General features: G+C 33.1%; 1 long non-coding RNA gene across 3 annotated transcripts in view; it reads left to right on the top strand.

The window, feature by feature from the left end:
• LOC117283244 overlaps positions 1–5,253 on the top strand; it is a 297,894-nt gene that overhangs the window by 272,649 nt on the left and 19,992 nt on the right. The window contains exon 5 of one of the 3 annotated variants that reach the window (XR_004514225.1): positions 3,819–3,977. The exons of the other annotated variants lie outside the window; for them this stretch is intronic. This is a non-coding gene — a long non-coding RNA (uncharacterized LOC117283244). Of the gene's footprint in view, positions 1–3,818; positions 3,978–5,253 lie in introns of those variants that run through there. 3 annotated transcript variants of the gene reach the window in all.

Here is a 5,253-nt window from a genome sequence, read left to right as displayed (position 1 = left end):
AGGGGAGTTATAAACCCCCCTCTCTTTCTGTGTGTGTGTGTGTGTGTGTGTGTGTGTGTGTGTGTGTGTGTGCCAGAAAATGTATACACGTTTCAGGAAAAGAAAAACTTTTATAAATATTTTAATACTAAATTTGTTGAGATATCAGGAGATTAATACAAGTTACCTTTGACCCCCACAATTACAAGAGATACTCAAAGTGGTGTCCATTGGCTTTCAGGTGTTTATTATTATAGTGAACTGCTGCTTGGGTAACTTTGGTCCATTGATATTATTGTATGTGCATTGCTGCTTGGGTAACTTTGGTCCATTGATATTATTGTATGTGCATTTTCAATTTTTTCTCTAAAGGCTCGCTATTGAGTAGTTTCTCTGTGATACATCCTCTAGGTCCCACCGTATGAGGATAACACTGTATGTTGAAAAAACATCATACTATTTTTCTTTTCCTAAAATGTTTATATTTTTGGCAAGTATATGTGTTTGTGTGTGTGTGTGTGTGTGTGTGTGTGTTCTAAATTGAGGAGTCTACATGTTAACTCCTTATATAAGAAAAATAAACCATTCAGCTGAATATTATTGTCATAAAATATACAAAATAAACTTGAACTGATAAGATGATAGTGATGACACTGAAAAAATTTGGTCTTGATTTAGTTAGTCAAGGAAAACTACAAATGAAAGTGAGGCTGAAGAAAGGACTGTTATAATATTCTGAATGAATAGCCACAATAGATATTGAGGAGATACATAACTAAACATGGTTTGACTATTAGGCTTAATTAAAGAAAAAATGAGGCATATATTCTAAGGAATTTTTAGATATTATTTTTTCTCTTACACATACATTACTGCCACATTGCAATAAGCACAAATTGGGGTTCTATAAATCTTTTCTTTCTTTTGGCATTGACATATCTTTAGTAACCTCCTAATTTAGGATCATTTGAATTTTTAGAGCATGGATATCTCTGGAATAAACAGTTCTTCCAAGGTAACTCAGGTTCATAGCAAAGGAAGTTTCATGAAATCATAATACAGATACCTAATCAAAGCATTTTTATCATATAGGACTTTTTGCCTAAATAAAAAGGTCACTGTTAATTAAATTGGTTATTTGAAACTTTTCTCCTCTCTCATCTTCCCTCCGCTACCTACACAATTTTTTTTCATACCGAATTTCCATTATAAGAGTAAAAATAATCAAACTAACCTCTGCACATTTTATTGTGAAAAAATTTCAAAGAATTCTATTGGTATAAGCCAATGGAAGATAACAATTTGCTTATTAACACAAGTTTTGAATGTCCTATCCTATAGATCATGTGTAACTAGTATAAAAATCCTATGTATAGTAGAGAACTTATATTTTCTTTCCTTTTCATCTTTGGACTTTTATTTTCTATTTTCTTTAAAAGTTAAATTTGCTTTTTTTCCCTTTGCCAGCTGTGTCAGCTTTCTTGGATTTTAGTTGATGAGAGAAATACAGAGTCCCCGAGACACAAAGTAAAACTCACTTATTTTCCTCCTATGTGAGCTTCTTGAAATCATGATACTAGCTGTAACCCTAACTAAACAAAAATATTCAGAAAGAGATTTGACAGAAGTTGTTCCAGTGAATGATGAACTGGAGTAATTGAATTGGTATTTCAAGAATACCAATGTAACTCATATGTATTAGAAAACTTTAATTTGCCATCCTGAGGAAGTTTTTAGCTGCAAACCTCAGAGACACAGCCTATTCCTAGAGAGGTCTTTTTAGTCCTCAATAATTATCCATTCTAATGAACTCACTGCTTTCAGAATATTATCTTCCTCCTGTGGACCTGTCTTTCCTCTTGTTTAAGTGTGATTTTCCATCCTTTAATTTCTTTTATGTTGAATTTTTTTGGAAAATACTTTAATAAACATTGCTGCCTGGTAAGCATGATGTATTTTATGTGCTGTATCGGTCAAAATTTAACAAAGAAACAACCAATAGTATGTGCACATATTTGGAAAGGATTTTGTATAAGGAATTGACTCATGATTATAGAGGCTGGAGGCCAGGAGAGCTAATGGTAAATCTCTAATTTTAACTTAGTTCAAAGGCTAGAGAACTGATGGTCCCTGTCTGAAAGCTTGAAGGCTTTTAAGATCCAGGAAGAGCTAATGCTTTAATTTGAGTCTGAATTCAGAAAAATCTTGTAGTCCAATTTAAACTCTGTAAGGCAGGAGAAATTCCATCTTTTTCACCAAAGTATCAGCCTTTTTGTACTGTTTATGCATTCATTGATCAGAGGGCCCACAAACGTAGAGGATAATTTTCATTAATTGATTCCAGTGTTGCTCTCATTCCAGAACAGTCACTGACACACCCAGCATACTGTTTGACCAAATGTTTGAGCACCCTGTGGCCAGTCAAGTTGACATATAAAATTAGCCATCACACATGTATTACCTAATTTAATCCTAACCAAAGCACGACTCAAAGATGTATAAAATAGTATTAATTATTATTAGCAAATTTAGTGGTTAAGAATATGGTATATGATGAGATTGTTTTTATTGAAATTCTGCCCTTAATCCTTACTTTTTAACAATAGAAAAGTTACTTAACCTTATCTTTCTCAAATAATACTGCATATAGTCAGTTATCAGAATTTTAAGGTTATGGGTTGGACTCCAACAAGTATCACATTCCATTGATCTCAAGTTTCTTATATATAAAATGACATAGTATTTGCTAGTAAAAAATACACATCTACTTGTATATGGTCAATCATCTTTAGATTATTTATAATACCTACTGTTATATAAATATGTAAAGATTTCAAATTATATAAATAGATATTATACTGGATTTTTATAAAATAGTAACTGAAATATTCTCTATATATTATTTTTGATCTGTGGTAAATTGAATTCATTGACTTAGAAGCCTAGATATAGAAGGTCCATTACTAAGTTACTTTGATAATTACATGAAATAATCTTAGTACAATACTTGAACCTAGCTTAGTACTCAGTAAAGTTTAGCTCTTATTTAAATACACAAGAAAGTAAAAATTCATAGTGATTAAGAGCTTTGACCAAGGTCATATAGCCAATAAGTAGTAAAATTAGGATTTGAATTTATGCTGTCAGCCTCTACAATTATTAGCAAATTTATTATTTGTCTCTGTCAGTCTCTATAGGAAAGAATTATAATGCAATGGCTAAGCCTCTGGCTTTTGACTCCATTGTTTAGAATCTTGACTCACTTTGACAAGAGGTTTTAAGCAAATTACTTAATTTTTCAATGCTTTCATTTTCTCATCTTTAAAATAGAAATAAAACAGTACCTTTCCTACTGTAACACAGAATCAAATAAATTTTAAGAATATCTTCTTTTTCTGTGAACTTTAAATGATAGATTTCAGACACAGGAAGACTTGTGGTGTTTCTTCATTTCCCCTCATATTATGTGAGTTGGTACTGTCATAAGGAAGAAGTTTTTGAAATGAAGGAAATATTAAAAATATATTAACATTCTTAATATTACAAGTGACTATTTCACAATGGAATTCTTCAGAAATTTTTTTTGTGTGTATGTGTGTGTGTGTTTGTGTGTGTGTGTGTGCATGTGAGGATGTAAACAATGGCTTTCATTCGAGAATAATTGTACATATACCATGAACTTGAAACCAGTGGACAGGAAATGGAAGCAAGTCTAGGAGGAATCCTTTATGAAATGACAGCATTTAGACATCTTTTTCTGTGATTCTCTCTTGCCTTTTAATAGAAGCTCTTTTAATAGAAGTAAGATCCAACACCTAAGACCAAATATTTCCCTCTAGTATATGACAAGAAGACTCGGAATTTCAAAAGGCTGTTTCTGAATCCTCATCTGCCAACCAAGAGCCAGCTGAAAGGCAAGAGCCACAGAGAACTGTTTTCATATATATGTATTTGTTTTTAGACAAATGTGTTTGTTGGAAGGTCTATACACTATGGAAATTGGCACCATGGAAATACATAGTTGAGGGTAGAAGCCCTAGAAGTATTGACTGAATCCTTGATTTTTCTGTGTGATAGATTAAATGCCACATGCTTGAGTTTGCTGTGTATTGGGTCTTTCAACACTCTTCACAATAAATACAATTATGTAGGAAGGATAAGAAACTGAATTTTTTTTCAGCTTTAATTGAGTTTATTGGTACATTTTAGGGATACAGTACAGTTACATTCATTGTTGGGATCATGTACCTCTACATGGCAAGTCTTGTTTCTCATTTTTTCCCCTTACCTCTGCCCTCCCTTCACCCCCTCCTCCCCTCCCCATCTGCAATCACTTTATTTCCATCTTTTCATTATCTCACATTTTTTTCTTTTCCTTTTTTACTCTTCCCCTACCCATCCCACCTTCCCTACACCTTTAGCTCCTTTCTTCCCATTTCTAAATGTCAGTAATCTTATTAGAATCTTATGCATTGTTGCCGATTATTCACACCAGGGAAAGGAAACTGAATTTTTAAAAATTAATGTAAGCTTGGTTGTCATTTGGCTGATGCTTATGAAAAGACAACTTCAGAGAAACTTGTGGAAAATCATTCTTCCCTGTAAAATTTTTATACCCATAAAATAAGATTTAAATGAATACCAAGAACAGCCTTCAAGGGTAAACATAAAATCCATATGTAATTTGAAGGGACTATGATAATGAATGGAAGAAAAGTACTGGTACCTTCTTGCTTCACAGTTACTGGAAAAAATGTAAGCATATGACCCTCAACACTTTTGTTCACTCTTCAATGTCTTAAAATTAACTCCTTAAGAACTAGTTAGAAACCTATCTTTGCTGAATTCTTCTTTGGATTGCCTGCAGCCTATCTGCCTCCTAAAATTTGGAGTCTTCTTAACAGTAGGCAACAGTCATGGATATCACATGAAAACTATCAGAATAAGATGAAAATTTTATGGTAACCAAGAGATAGCAATGTCCTGTCTTTCATAAGGTAACAGTTACTTATTGTATCCTTTTCATTTTCATTGAATTACGAGAATTATGAGAATGACTTTTTTGGCAATTGACATGAACAACATTATTCAAAAGAAGAAAAAATGTTTAAGAAATAGAGCAGGAGGGGGCCAGGGACTTAACTCAGCAGTGCTGCTGCCTGCGTCATAAGCGCAAGGTCCTGAGTTCAATCCCTGGTATTAAAAAAAAAAAACAAAAGGAAGGAAGGACAGGGGGAGAAGAAAGGAAGGAAGGAAGGGAGGGAGGGAGGGAGG

Source organism: Fukomys damarensis, unplaced genomic scaffold (genome assembly GCF_012274545.1).
Source record: "Fukomys damarensis isolate Sample0158 unplaced genomic scaffold, DMR_v1.0_HiC HiC_scaffold_24, whole genome shotgun sequence".
NCBI classification, from domain to species: Eukaryota; Metazoa; Chordata; class Mammalia; order Rodentia; family Bathyergidae; genus Fukomys; species Fukomys damarensis.
Note: the sequence above shows the minus strand (reverse complement) of the source record. Positions and strands in the feature narration are given on the sequence as shown.